Source organism: Corapipo altera, unplaced genomic scaffold, assembly GCF_003945725.1.
Source record: "Corapipo altera isolate COAL_440 unplaced genomic scaffold, ASM394572v1 22, whole genome shotgun sequence".
Lineage (NCBI taxonomy): Eukaryota > Metazoa > Chordata > Aves > Passeriformes > Pipridae > Corapipo > Corapipo altera.
In genome coordinates this window covers 244,565-259,834 of record NW_020884886.1, presented here as the reverse complement: position 1 = coordinate 259,834, position 15,270 = coordinate 244,565, and the positions used below count along the sequence as shown (strand labels likewise).

Below are 15,270 nucleotides of genomic sequence, written 5' to 3'. Positions count from 1 at the left end.
TATTTTATAGGTTTGGTTGGGTTTTTTAAAAGTTAATTTAGGTTACATGCTGGAAAAAATCCCTTAACCTGGTATGAAGAATCTGTTGACTTACTTAGTTACTACCCTCTGGAACAGAAGACATCCTAGGATAAATTCTTACATGGATCAGATACAAAAACACCAAACCAGGTCATTCCAGTTTTAAATACAATTGCATTGACAATGGGAGGGCAAATTTAAAAGCACTGTATTCCCAGGGTTCAAGTCAGCCACAGACCTTACAACAGACTGTAAAGGACAACTCCACACTTGAACTCTGAGTGCACCAACCCCACAGAGCAGTAACAGGGAAGGTGCCATGCCCAGAATCCCTCTGAGCTGCCTGTGGACACACAGGAACATGGACACCAAGGCTCAGCTTCTTCATCTCACCTCTAGTATGGAAAGGACCATACCCCAAGGAAAAAAATTCCATTTACTATTACTGCTCCTTACAAAGCTGAAACTGGAATGTTTAAAGAGGGGAGTAGGAAATGATTCTGTAGGGGTTTTACCCACAAGACATCTAAATGTGGAGTCTAGACTTGTTGCGGTTAAATAAATAAACATGAAGGTTTTGGATTATTGGGTTGTTTTTTTTTTTTTGGTTTTTTTGTTTTGTTTTGGGTTTTTTTGTTTTGTTTTTTGGTTTTTTTTTTTTAATCAAGAAAATCTACTTACAAGCTGAAACCCTAAAAACCAAGCACATGAATTGTCAGATTCTGCTTTTCAGTTTACTCTGATTGTGGGATTTACGAAGGAGTCTGGAGAAAGGACTGATCCACTCTAGTTCAACTTCTTCATTCACCAGAATTTATTAAGCCTTAATAACAGCCCTTACACATCCTAATTTGGAGACAAGGCATTCTTATTCAAGCAAAGGTGAATTAAAAGTGCATAAGCACATCAGTTTTGCTTTCCAGGGTGAAATACGGTATTAGTATGTTCCTTACATATTACAATAAGGAGCACTGTCACTAATGTTATATCATTAAATGATATCTAATTTTGTTATGCTAAGGCATCCCTTTCATTAACTCTTCTTGTGCTGTTCTCTATTTCTCCTCTGAGGTATAGTCTGGGAAAAAAACAAAAGTAACTTGCCTATCCATCAACAGCAATAATTAGTTTTCAGAGAATTTGACTTACCCTCCTCTTTTTTTTTTAAAGATGTTACACTCCATGCTACAATTTTTACTTGAATCAGAGGTAGACTAAACTGTCTTTTTTATACAATATCCCATTTTGTTGATGGATTTGTTAGACAAGGACATCACAAATCTCAAGTATGTTCTGGCAGCATTCGTTGCCATGCAAAATTATGTAACAACCTCCTATAATCAAATTTGAGAATTACATGAATTTCTTTATGCTTTTCAGGAAATGTTAAGTTTCAAAGAATTAGTGTAGCAGCTCCAAAAGATTATGAAAGCGCAAAAAAGAAGGATAAAGAGACTAAGTAACAGAGTGAGCCACCACTTGGCAACAGAGCCACAAGGTGAAGTTTCTTGATGAAGTCATGACTGATACACCTGTAACTTTGGAGATTCTACAGCATATGCCTCACAAGAAAAAAAATCCTCCATTATTATGAGACTGGTTGGGTCAGATTTTTAAGACGGAACTAACCTGAATATTCATGACTAGATGCATGAATCCAACCATTTTTTTTCTGGCAGAGTATCCAAGTAAGTCAGATATTGCTGCAGTGATTAGGGAGTGTGCTGGAACCAGCAAGTTTGATACATAAGCAGCACAAACGTTGTTGATGGGTGTGTTACCAGTTCAAGCTAGAAGACAGTGAACCAAAGTGCATTAATGAGGTAGAGGCTAATATGAAGGCTGGAGATTTCAAGTAGACTTGAACTGGGCAGATGAGGCAGTAGAAGTGTTGAATTTTTCATTAATTTCTCCTTCATGTTCGACTTGGCCTTTTCTAGGTGGCATCCCCCTGATTCTTCTATAGCACTTCCCAGTTTTGATGGGGGACAGAGGGAAGCAGGGGAATCCACACAAATTATGAGACTAATTTCATCTCTCAACACAATAGAAGGGATCTGAGTTTAAAATGCCTGTATGCAGGAGGAAATTAATACATTTGGAGAATGCAGGCCTAAGTATTAATTTTGATGTAAGCCTTCCATGTGAAATTTTATACTGTACTTGCACATAAAACCAGCTTTGAAATGTGAACCTTGCATATGTATTGTCATTCTATTTCCAAACTAGACAGCCAACAGCCAGGCTTATTCAAATTCAAAAAAACACTTCATATGGTGGTTAATCAGGCATCTGTAAGTCCTTCAGGTAGATGAAGACAAAGTGTTTTGTACCCACTGAAAATTTCTGGAGAGTGTTTAAAACACATGCCCTATATAAAAGATATTAGCACTGTCTTCATGGAAGTCTTAAAAGTGACAGGAAGACAAAGTTCATGCTGTTACACAGCTCCCAAAGTCAGGAGCATTCTCTTTTCCAACTCTCAGAATGCTCCTGACAACTTAAATCTACAGATTAAAACATATCAGCTAGGGATAAAAGTGTTACTGGATCTCATTTTCCCACATTAGATCGCTGTTTGTTCCATATTAGGAAATATATGTCAAGAAACCCCCATGAACTCTATTTTAGGAGCAGCTCATCTCTGCTTTTCTTTTCTGCAAGCGAGTGTGAATGTGCTCCCCAGCCCAAAATTATGCAGTTTCCTACTTCTGGGTAAACCCCACGGGTCAGGGACACCCACACACAGATGAAACACCAGGAGAAAACCACCTTCCTGATCGTGCTGCCTCCCTTGACAGGCAAGTCCTACCCAACTGGACATGGCTGCATAAATTACCATCACACAAACACAGAACTTCGCTTCCAGCTCAGTTTCTCATCGTTTCCACCCGACAGTGTTAGAAAGATGTTATTTACTTTGCTCTACAGGGTTTCAGAATTATCTCTGGGGAGAAATGCAGCAGTCCAGTTTCTCCAGTCACTGCAAACCATGTGTTAAACAGCGTGCAATGGCCACTTCAGTGAAGTCACTTCCAGAATCACAAACCAAACTCTAACATTTCAGGAATCACAGCCACACTCCCACTTTCTACTAGACCTATTTCTTTATTTCTTAACCAGGACCTTTGTAGTCTCTTAGTGTTATTCAGTTAAAGACTGAACAGAATAAAGCAGCATGCACAAAACAAGAGGACATGCACCAGCCATGGCATCATGATTCTGTTTGCACTGCAGGAGGACAAGGACTAACTCAGCTCAATACTCACTCAATTACTAGAGTGGCTGTAGAGCCTTGCACACCACAGTCCAGTTAAAGGACAGAACAACTCGTGCTCTGCTGGTGCAAAGTCAGCCCATCACAAAGGCTGCCTTCCCTGAAGAGGCCAAGCTGGATGCATTTACATTTTGGGTCTGATTTCAGCCACGATTCCGAACCCTGGGGGATGAACATCAGCTTTCCCTCCTGCTCTTCCACACACACAGCTTTGAGAGCACCAGCCCCAAGCACACAGTCTTCCCTTAAGGTTCATCCCCAAACAGCACCTGAAGTCAGACATGCACACCAAAGTATCCAAAGGTCACAACAGCATTGCATAGCTTTAACGTTCTACAAAACTGATTTAAAATCATTATTAAAGCCAAAAGAACAAAACTGAAGTTGTGCTTCTGGGCATTCTGCACTTACTGAATTCAAGTACCAGTGTAAAACATCAGAGGCTCCTGTTCTAAACACACCCACACTTTCAGATTATGGATGGATGGTGTTCAGTATAAAGATTAACATCCCTAGGCAAAGATTATTTTAGTTGACAAACATTTGAAGATTAATAGAAAAAACACCAGTGTTTCTACATATCTGTCTTATTACTGATTGTCTAAAAACAACTCCACTGACTATAATATTACTTTTAATATTCGTTTTTGTTCAAATATACTCCCATCTTTCAACCTTACAACTACCAATAGCTAGAAAACTTCTAAAAACACAGTACCAGTACACCTGTTCATGTTTGCCTACTAGTAACCAGAGACCTTTCCCCACTGTGTTCCAAAAATCACACCCAGTCAGCGTGGGGCTTATAACCCCAGAAACAGAAATTTAAACTAAAATAATGAACATCAAGGATACACAGATGTGTCAAATCAGCTGGGAGTCGGACAAGGATCCTGAATAATTCCATTGCACTAAGTACTTCCATTCCTGACTCAAGCTATAAAATGAAATCTTTCTAGAAATCCAACTGCCACTGTTTTATTGGCAAAATAGGTGTGTGCAGTTCTTTCAAGTGCATTGAAAGACTACTGGCATCAGAAATTGTAAAACACAGTGACATGCACGTGGTATTCAAAGCCAGAATCCTAAACCCAGCTTTTAAAGCCATTTCCCAAACAGCAGGCAGCTGGATACAGGCCAGCAGTTTCTGCCCACATGAAGTCCAACTGATCTCAACAAAACCTTAGAAGCTGGTAAGCAGCTCTCCAAGGGGATGGGCAAAACAACTGTGTGAAATGGAAACAACAATTACCTGCATTAAAGCTGTACTGTGGTAGTCGTTTCTGCAACAGTAACATTTTACATGTAGAAACATCCACTCTAAGTCTTTGTTTCCATGCAGTCTATCACGCTTTCTCCAGAGCACCGAATTATTTTCAAACTGTTCCTTGACAGCTCTCCCCACACTGTGTGGCCAGAGGGCTGAGCCTACACAGCCGTCTGTGTGGCCACGCTCTGAGCTGCAAACAGATCAGGGCAGGGAACTTGGAAACAGCCCCCAATCCAAACCTGCCACCAGATCTGCTCACAGGAGTCCCTGTCCTTAAGGGATTTCAATAGGATCTAACATGTCCACATATGTAAATGCATATGAGGCCCTGAGCAATTCCGATTTTTTGTCAGAGTTGCTCAGCAACGAAGTATCTAATGAAGCTTATGAAATCCAACAGAAATCCTACAAAAATGTATTCTATAGGGTCACATGATAAATGACATTTACTATTCCATTTTTAATACTGTTACCTTTCTGTCCATATGCAGAAACCAATATATTCTATGACACCCCTATCCAGAAGTCCCCACACAAGACACACATAATTTACACTGGCCATTCAACTTCAGCTGCCTTGAATCTAGAAATGAGCAGATCCAGATTTTAAAGTTTTTCTCTTTTTTAAAAACCAAGTCTGGAAATTCTAATGATCAAATATTAAACCTGATGCTTATTTAGTCAACTGCCCTGATTTCATAAGGAATAGATTCTGCAGCGTTCTCTTTTGCATACAAAGAGTCTCTGTAGCTCAGAGTCAAAACCATTTGGGCTTTTACAAGCAAATGTCAAAACTTTATCTAAAGGGGCAAAAATTGTCAAACTGAAACTAGGGGTTTAACTCTCCAAATATCCTGACTACTATGACCTGTGTGCACTTTTAAGAACCAAATAACACACACACTCATTTGCAGCAATTGATGCTTTATACCATATGTTCTAACACTCTGAGCATAACTGATATAAAATGTGTAATCTTATTTTGCACTGTGCTAAACCCTTGACTGTAACAATACCTCACAGCAGAAAGTCCCATGGGCTAATACAGAATGTGACTTTTTTTTTAAAAGTGTCTTTTAAACATATTTGGTGTAAAAAAAAAAATCCTACAGAAATCATCTCTGTAATGCAATCTAGATTTTTAAAACTGTTTCTGACCTTACTGTATCAATGTATTTTTCTCTTCTATTTCACTTTTTCTCATCTCTCTTTTCCAAACTAAACCAACCTTAACTTTCTCTCCTTCCTCATACTTGTCTGCTGTTTTGTTTCCTATTAGTACTAGACACTATAGAATGTCATAGATCAGCTAAAAAAAGCAGATAAAACTTCACATTTTTTCCCCCTTTAATCTCATTAAGAGAGATCCTCTATTAAGATCACCACAATTCAGATGGTTTTATGAAGATGTTCAATGACACAAAATAGCAATATATCTCACTAGCTTAAATTAGTCTTTTTTAGGAGTCTGTTATCAACCTTATCCCTGAACTCTGTCATCCTCAAGTTCCTCACTCTTCTCCAAGTCTCAAGTTATGCAAGACCATTACCTAAAATATAACTTGCTTCCATTTCCTAGAACTTTCATAAAGTAGGAAGGAATTAATGGAAACAAAACCCAAACAGCCCATTGCCCAGTCCTTGTACTGTCTCTCCTTGCTGCAAGTTTGTTCTGTGCAGATGCTACAGACCCTGCCATTCCCACCAACTACACCTCAATATTCTGCACAGGAAAACTGATCTAATCCAACAAATCTTGGTGAAGGATATACACCCACTCTTCTTCAGGGGAAAAGGGGGAGTAAGATTTTCCTGATTTACTCTCCCAAGATCAAACTGCATATCAACATGCACCTTCACTTTACAGGACAGTTAAGGTTTTGTGGGTTTATGAGGCACGGTGCCAACATGAGAAATTACCTCTAAGAACAGTTACTTACAAAAAAAAAGTGTCATCAGCTAACATGACACAACATAGGAAAAAAAAAAAAAAACAACAAACTTGACATGACTCATTTCTGAAATAAGAGACCAAAATGCCAGATCTGAACATGCCACTGAAAATACAAATGATTCCAACACGGACTGCATCCCTTTCACAACCACAGGCCACATCTGCAGGGGATGCTGTCCTAGACCATACAACAAAGAAAAGATTATCCCAATTTAATACAACTGAGCAATATTCAGCTTCAGTTTTGAAAGACAAAGGAATTAAAAAAACCTTAAAAATCTAAAGAATGCATATACAGCCAGAAAGCTTTTTCTTCCCTCCAGTGTTTAATAGTATATTTTCAGTTAACAAACATGGTACCTGGTTCATTAGAAAGGAGAAACTCCTAAGGTTCCAATGCCATGTCCTTTCAATGACTCAGAAAAAAAACTTGCTTGATTTTTCAGTAATTATGTCTATTACTCCAAGGTAATAACATTATTTACTTTAATCTGACACGTTTTCACTTACCATGACAAATCCTATACAGTCTAATTGAAAAACATACTTTAAGAACAAAAGGTCAAGATAATCACCTTGTACAGTTTTCTTACTGCACACAAATTAATACATCCTTTCAAAATACCAGTATTCATAAATTTATTCTCCTCATTGCAAGAGCTTTAAGATGACATCTGCTAAGTCATCCACACTTTGGAGATGACTAACAGTTCCAGACTTTGGATTTTTTTTTCTTTTAATACATGAGCCTCTCTCTATTTCACACCTGTTTCACACAATGTCTAAATGATAAAACAGATTAAGTCAATTTAGTCAATATTCATATAACAATGAACATTTACTCAAGCTTTAAAGTATAAACTGTTATTTATCAGCTTTCAAAATTATAACTGTTAATCACTTCCCCCCCAAATTGTATTTTGAATGTAATTTAGCTAACACTAAGACTGAAACGTGGAAAGTGCCATTGAAGTCATTGATGTTATACCTGTGTAATTTTTTGCCTTTCATATTAATCATTATGTGTGAATACAGCAATTTAAATGGATAAGATCTAGCTCTTAGTCTTCCACATTAGTTCTGAAAACATAAAATACTGTTAAATTTGCAAATAAAGAAAACTAATCAAAGCACATAGAGAGAGCTAGACGCTGCTTTGGCAATTATTTGGATCCAAAAATCAACAGGAAATTCAACTAACAGCTGAAGGGAAGTCAATAAAACACATTAAGACAGTCAGGAAGGAACCTTTCAAACATCATTAAATTTCTAACCTGTCCTAACCAAGCTACTTTCCATGCTTGAACTTCCTTCCTAAAAATGAAGTTTTCTAGATGAAAATTTAGAACAAATAAGTAACACAGATGCAGAAGAGAAAAATACAAAGCAGTTTTTTGTATTTTTGCATATTTCTGCACATATAAAAACCATATCCAGTAATACAAGCTAACGATAGAAACAACTGCACAAATGAGTGTTTACAAGTTCCCTCCTGGGTCTGAAATACCTCAGCAGGAATTAAATCATGATTTAACATGTCCTAACCACTGAATAAATTAGAAAAATATTGTAACCCCAGGGAACATTAATTTCTCAATTTGCCAATTACTGTCTTTCTGTCAGGAATAAAGTAGTAGAACCTTCTTCTCTGTCAAGTCTCCTTTAAAACCACCAATCTTCTGTAAGACAGATGTAGGAATGTCTCTCATTAGTGCAATCAAAAGCACAATCCTTTCCCAAAAAGTGATATTCCAAGTTTATTAGATGGACAGCATCTTAGGACAATACACAGGAACAGCAGGGCAATACATGGTGTGGAGTGTGTTCACCACATCAACCCTTCAGTTTGCACCAAGTTGGTTTTTTTTAAGCAGCTCAAAGCAGAGTTCTCACAGAATTATGAAGACAGTGACATAGCCATGCACGTGCTGTGGGCAGCTTCCTTCAACCACACAGGACAGAAAGGAGAAAAAAAATACAGGGCTCATTATTAAATCTGTTGAATTAATCTGTGTTGACTTAGGGTTTCTGAATGCAAAACACAGAATTATGGCCACTACAAAAGACAGAGTTTAGGATATTCCATCAAACAGTACTTAAAACATCCTACTTGTCTAACATGTGTTATCCCTCCATATAAGATTTCTGTATCTCAGAGCACAACTGGTGTATTTGTCCAAGGAAAAGACAAGGGCCATCCACGTACCCACCGGTGTCTGGGCAGTACCTGGTCAAGTTACTGCATCATCTTTACCTAACAAGACAGGAATCCTGGGAACAAATGGATATTCTGGGTCAAGAAGTTCAAATCCCGAGGTACTGTGGAAAACTACATTATGTCCCCTCCCCCTCCCCTTATATAAGCTAACCAGCTCCATCTTAAAGAGAGCCTTATTCCACTGCTCCTAAGGGAAGGCTGCTGCAGACTTCTTTGCCTCCGTTGCTTAGGAACCATCTTTTCTAATTTCCAGATTAGGTTTATTCCTGGATAGTTTATACCCATTTGTTCTTATACCTCAAGCATAAAAAGCTCTTTTTACCCACCTGTGTTGTTTCACTCATTTTTATGAAGAGCAACCTCCTTCATACTTGGTTTCCCCAGATCAAACAAGACACTCTCTGAGTTCCAGGAATCAGTCCCTGGACCTCTTTCAGTCCAAATGTCCTTTTTACTTGATGGTGGGCGATAGGAATTAGATGCAATAATTCAGATAAGCTTTCACAAGTACCAGAAAAAGTCAATACCACTTTATTTCTTTGAAGAAAAATATTAGCAGGGCAACAACAGCATACTTGTTATCCTAATCCTGTTCTCCATTGCTAACTTTGATAGGTTTGTCATTCTTAAGTGATATAATTCTTTTAATGCTACTTAATACAACTTCTTTTTCTACTTTTCATGTCTTAGGGTTCCAAGTTTTTCTGTAAAAAACCTTCTTTGGTACTTATGATTCTTGACATCTGATGACAAAACATGAGATTGGTATAAGAACTAGGAATGGGTCAGTAATTTTAATAAAAATACTAAATCTTGGAACTGATCCTTGATAAATTCCACTATTTACATAGTTCCAATACATCATCTGCCGGTCATCCAGCTCTATCCATACTTGACACATCCTGTCCCCATTTAAAATCAGTTTTCATCACTCTAGTTTTCACATGGTTCATGTTGCACATTATATGACTTCTACATTAAAAGAGGTCAGCTCTAACCATGTATCCTCCCCAAGAAGTCAGGGATCTTATAGAAGAGAGGTGTTAAGATTTCCCAAAAAAATCTTCCTCTGTTAAAGAGCTGTATCAGCCTTTTCATCTTACCTCCACTCAGAACAGCTTCTCTTTCTACATTTAAACGAGGTCACACTAACGATGCAATAACTACCCCAAATCACTTTTTCCTCTTAACATTGTGACTACCATCACTACCAACCATCCAATACTCTTCAGCCCTGACATTTAATAACAATTCTTGCAATTGAGCCTCTAATTACACAGATCACCTACTTCAAAATTCCAGAGTAAACATTACATAGTCCCACTGATCTGCACCCTGTAAGTCTGACTTTATCTTTATGGCAATCACTCTTAGAACCTCACCACAGTCCGACCTATTTGCCAGTGGGGGTGTGTTCAAAACTGTCTTCACTGAAAATAAAGGCAAACTTTTCATGCAGTCTTTTACAAGCTTCTAAATTATTTTTAGTCTTATTTCATTGTCCCCACGCTTCCTGACAAGACAGGTGAACAGTCTTTTCCAGGTTTTCTGCTTACTCTTGATGCTCCTCTTCAGTTTGTTAGTAACCTTGTTAGATCTTGCAGCTCCATTTTTTTGTATGTGAAAAAAAATAAATATCAAAGTCTAGTAAGAGCATAAATATTTTATACAGTTGCCAGAATTACCTTCATTTGTTGCTGTATCAGAAGTTCGGTCATGCCAAAAGTAGCTGAAAGCACCTCATCAGGTAAGCCCTGAACGCTGCTGTAAAACTGGAATTGCAAGAACACTTGGATGCTAAACTCTATTATGGACTTTGCAATTTGGATGTTCACTTCTGTAATTACAATTATAAACAGGTTTTCCTGACACTCAGACATATTTGGTCTTTTTTTTTGCTTTAGTTGGGCCCTTTTTTGCTCGTTTTTCCCCTAAATGATGTATGCCTAAAACATGAATAAAAGATTAATGCCAGAGCTAGAAAAAGAGAAGGCAAGGTAAAGCTGCTTAATTCCAGCTTCTCCTCAGATGATGGATCCAAATGAAAAAACAGCGACCTGTATTATCAATATTTTGGCTTGAGAACACACCACACAGCTATTACAAAACTTACTTGAAGGTAAAAAAAAAGTCTGCAGAAGTAAGGTTCAAATTTAGCATTACTATAGCAACAGAGAAGAGGGAGGGGAAAATAACCAGATTACTGTCAGATAGTCAAATCCTTGAAAGAATAAATTTAGAGTTGCAGTCAAATTAACTGAATTTATCCTATTCATTAATGATTAATACATCAAATTAAGGACTAAATTAAACAAGCAAAAACTAGTACAAGAAGCAAAGCAGCAAATGCAAAATTTCAGATTGAATTACCTCAACTTTTGCTTCTGCTATTAAATATCTGGTATTACAACAGGTCTTGCTACCAATACCTGATAACAGTATTTTTAGGAAGGTGTCCAGTCCTGATTAAAGGTCTGCAAAGGAAAAGAGGCATTTGAAATCTGCCTCATTAAGTGACCCAAGCAACTACACTACTGCAAATGTGCAATGATGTGCCCTCATTTGACTTGGGGGTGTAGTGAATTTCTGAAAATACAGTTGGTACAGAACTAACATATTTCAACAACATATGTGAACAGAGTAATGACTTTATGCCCTGAAAACCAGGGAATGAAGAAATAAGCTCAAGCTCTTTAAAAAGGTGACATTTTGAAAAAACAAATCCAGGATATCCTAAGTAACTAATTACTCATATATTTTTTCATTATGCAGTCTTATACACTATATTTGGGGGTTGTTTTAATTAAAGGACACATATACTTATGTTAATGACTGAAAAAAAAGCAAGAAAAATAGCAATCAGTCTTCTGGGGAGATCAGCCATCTCAACACTTTAGCCCACTCACAGCAGATAGGATCCTAAACCCATTGAACATGCAGCTGAAGTAACAAATGCAGCTACAAAGGCTTATTTTCAACACTGCAAGCTTTGCTTGAGGCATCGAGGGGTGTCTCCCCACTTCAGCTGTAATTATTGACCCATAAAGACTCTAACACTCAGGCAACCCTTCCACCAGCCAGAATGTTCAATTAATAAGGCTGCCCTCATAATTTGCAAGACCAGCTTTCCTGGCTGACATTCAGATTTTAACCATGCTTCCCAGCCTTCTGTTCACCACTTCTGGCTTTTGTTGACCAGCTGCCAAAATGCTCTTTATTTTCTGGTGGCTGGGCAGGCCAGAGGACAGTTTGAGAGACTACCTTCTTCCAAGTTGTGCAGCAAACTGTTCACTGTGTTCTCTGCTCTTGGCTCCTGCCCAAGTTTCTGCAGTAAGGCAAAACTGGAGGATACTGGAAGGACTATCATTCCACCACTGTGAAGCGAGGCCACAGGCATCTTCATTGGGGTTTCCTTGTCCTTAAACCAACATCTCCATCAATAGACTGGAATTGAGTCAAAGTGTCCCAGATGAAAAATAAAGACTATGGTAGATTTCGAAGCGGATCCCACCTGTAAAAAAATCCTTACCCTATGCTGCCATCACAAACACTCCCTCCAGGACAGGGGTAAGAAGCTCAGTGTAAGATGGTCCACACAATTCAACAGCCTTAAAATTAGTGCAAGTTCTAAAGGAGATTGAAAGCCAAGTGGGAAAACCACCCAGGCAGATGCCCAGTTTCACGTAGCAGCAATCAAAGAGAACAACAGGATGGTCCTCTCTGAGTCCAAGGCATGGAAACCTACCCACCAACCTTCCCTGACACATAAGAGACATGAGAGCTTTCCCTTAGATAAAGGATAGCAACCTCATCTTCCTCTCCATCCAAACCATGTATGATTCACTGGTTTTTGGAAAACTCTAAAGAATTTACTAACTTTTAACCAAAATCACTATATAAGCAAACAGGGAAAAAACATTCATTTCATATGGACAGCTGAGATCTAAGCAAACATCTAAGATCATTATTCATTTATTTTACATGTCTATTAATAGATCCAACCAATGTAATACTGTACTGCAGTTGTTCTACATAACCAAATATATGTTTACTGTATACTTTGAGCCACCAACACTTCATGAAAAACAATTTATGAAAACAAACACCATGTTATCCTGAATTCATCTATAGAAGACATAAAACTATTCTGAAACGCTTCTAAGTTACCAGTTATAGCCAAAATTACCAGAATATCTTTGAAAACTCACCATCTGATAAATTTTACTCTAAGCCCAAGAGGGAGGGGGGAAAACAAACAAACAAACAAACAAACAAACATGCCCCTTGCTAGGTGTACTAGTAAACTTAAAAATTATATCCACAGTAAGGAAAGAAAACATACTTTGGATTTAAAATAAAATTTTGTGCTTTACACTGAGTCTATTATTCAAACCCTGTGGAAACTTGAAATGACATTTAAAAATAAAGCAACACATGAGCTGTGTAGAATTTTACCTGAAAACCACAGAAAGTTTTCCAGTAACTGAAAGCAACTAGAGGAAGATGACAGAAGTAATGAAACATCATCTCCTGTCAACTGAAGTCTCCAATACTTCACTGTTTATCCTTGTTATCCCAAGTTCTGATGTTCCCCCCCCATCCTGCACGAGTCCATCCTGGCTCCTCCCTTCATCTGAGCCCTGGCCCATCCAGGTCAGCCCTGCAAGAGGCAGAATGCTCTGTGACTGGACCAGAGCTACCCAGCTGGCTGGAAGTGTGTGGCACCTCCACAGCCACATGCTCCTGCTGCCCAGACAAACCAGGAGCCATGACCCTCTCTTAGTGAGGGCACGAGTTTGGCCATCAGATTATCTCACTACTGGCAGAAACCTTTCATGTTTGAAGTGACCATTTTCCTGTCAAATTTAATTGAATGTAGCTAACAGGTTCAGAAGGTGAAGAGAAAAATGAAATAAGTCCCTTTAACTCTGGAATACTTTAAGTGGTGCTCATTCAAGATCAGTGTGCAAAGCTTTGCTAGACAAGGTTTTTTGGAGAAAAAACCCAAGTATACTGCATCTCTCAGTTAATGCACAGCAGCAGCAATGTCTTCTTTCAGTGGATTTTTGCTGGAATGGGTGTTTCACAAGCATACATACTTTACAGATTTCCATCCATTTTCTCCAGTGACAATACCTAAAGAAATCTCTTCATCTGTTAAAACACTAAACTCACAATAGGCTTTATCCTTCACCTCCACAGTCACAAGGCAGCAACAGTAACTTTATGCTCGTGTGTATGTAACACACACACAAAATACCCTCAAACAACAGAATCAAAACAAACAGCCAACAAAAACAAACCACACAAGGCAGCCTTCATGGATCAAGGTTTTCCTCAACACTTTCTGGTTTAATCTGGTGTTAGCTACAACAAAGCTGAAACAGAGTAGCAGACTTCTCAAGACTCAAGATCTAAAACAAGATAGAAATGAAAACCATAAAAAGCACCACAACAAAAATTTGAAATGTGCAGGTACACAACAAAAACAAACTCCAAATTAACTAAGTTTCTACTGCTCCAAGTCAAATTACAGTTTTTAGTCCAAAGTTGCTTTTACATGTTTACTGATTACAAAAACTTAAAAGATGCTAAATACAGTAATTTGACTTCCCCTTAATCTTTGATGCATAACCATATCACAACATTCATTTACTCATTTCATGTGAAAGTATCAAAGAAACCATAAAGTGTTACTGATTAACTGCATTTACTACTCCCTGTTCCCATGACCCCTTCACAGCAATTCAGTTACATATATGAAAGAAAAATAAAATCTCCAAACTCTGAAATATTTTACTCATTTTTTCAGACTTCATGAGTCAATATCTGAAACATATAGTACAAAAATCACTAATTTTAAAAAGACAAAGCCCAATACATTAGTCAAAAATGCAAGGGAATGTTTAATTAGTCTGAAGAGCACAGAAACTCCAAATCCCAGTTTAAAAGAGTAGCCCTTAACATCACAGTTTTAAAACTGAATTCAGATTTGCTTTCACGTATGCTAATTTTTAATTAATCTGCAAGGGAAACCACTCAAATTAGTGAGTGAAAAACGCTTTTGATGCTCCACTTGCCAGTGCAACTGGCCTGAGGCTGAAAGGTTGTTCTTTCAGTGGATAACAACTGCACCCAGCAGAGCCAGCAGAGATCATTTCTCAGAATGCAATCTAACAAGCAAGGTCAAAGCAGGGAGTCAGGAAGGTGCTGAAGAAGTTGTTGCTCCTGTTTGGCTGCACCTTCAAGGACAATGTTTTCAGTTTCTCAGAAGGGTCACAGAGTCAGTCCAGCAACCCCAACAATCACACCTGCTGGTCAGCAGGTTATTCAAATCCATCTCTACTCTGAAACTTAATTTGCCCTGAAGTAAAGAACAGTTAGGCTTTAAAATTCCCCAAAGCAGCAACAATACTTCAACTTAATTCAAGCCCAGGACCGTTGGTTAGAATGTCAGAACAGAGCCCTCATGGCAAATGACACCATCTCAGCTTATTTATCATCTCAGCTTATTTATCATCTCAGCTTAT

At 38.1% G+C, this 15,270-nt stretch overlaps 1 protein-coding gene across 17 annotated transcripts in view; it reads right to left on the bottom strand.

Moving 5' to 3' along the window:
* The window catches only part of ADD1 (adducin 1), a 63,776-nt gene that overhangs the window by 44,675 nt on the left and 3,831 nt on the right, over positions 1-15,270 (bottom strand). The window lies entirely within an intron of this gene.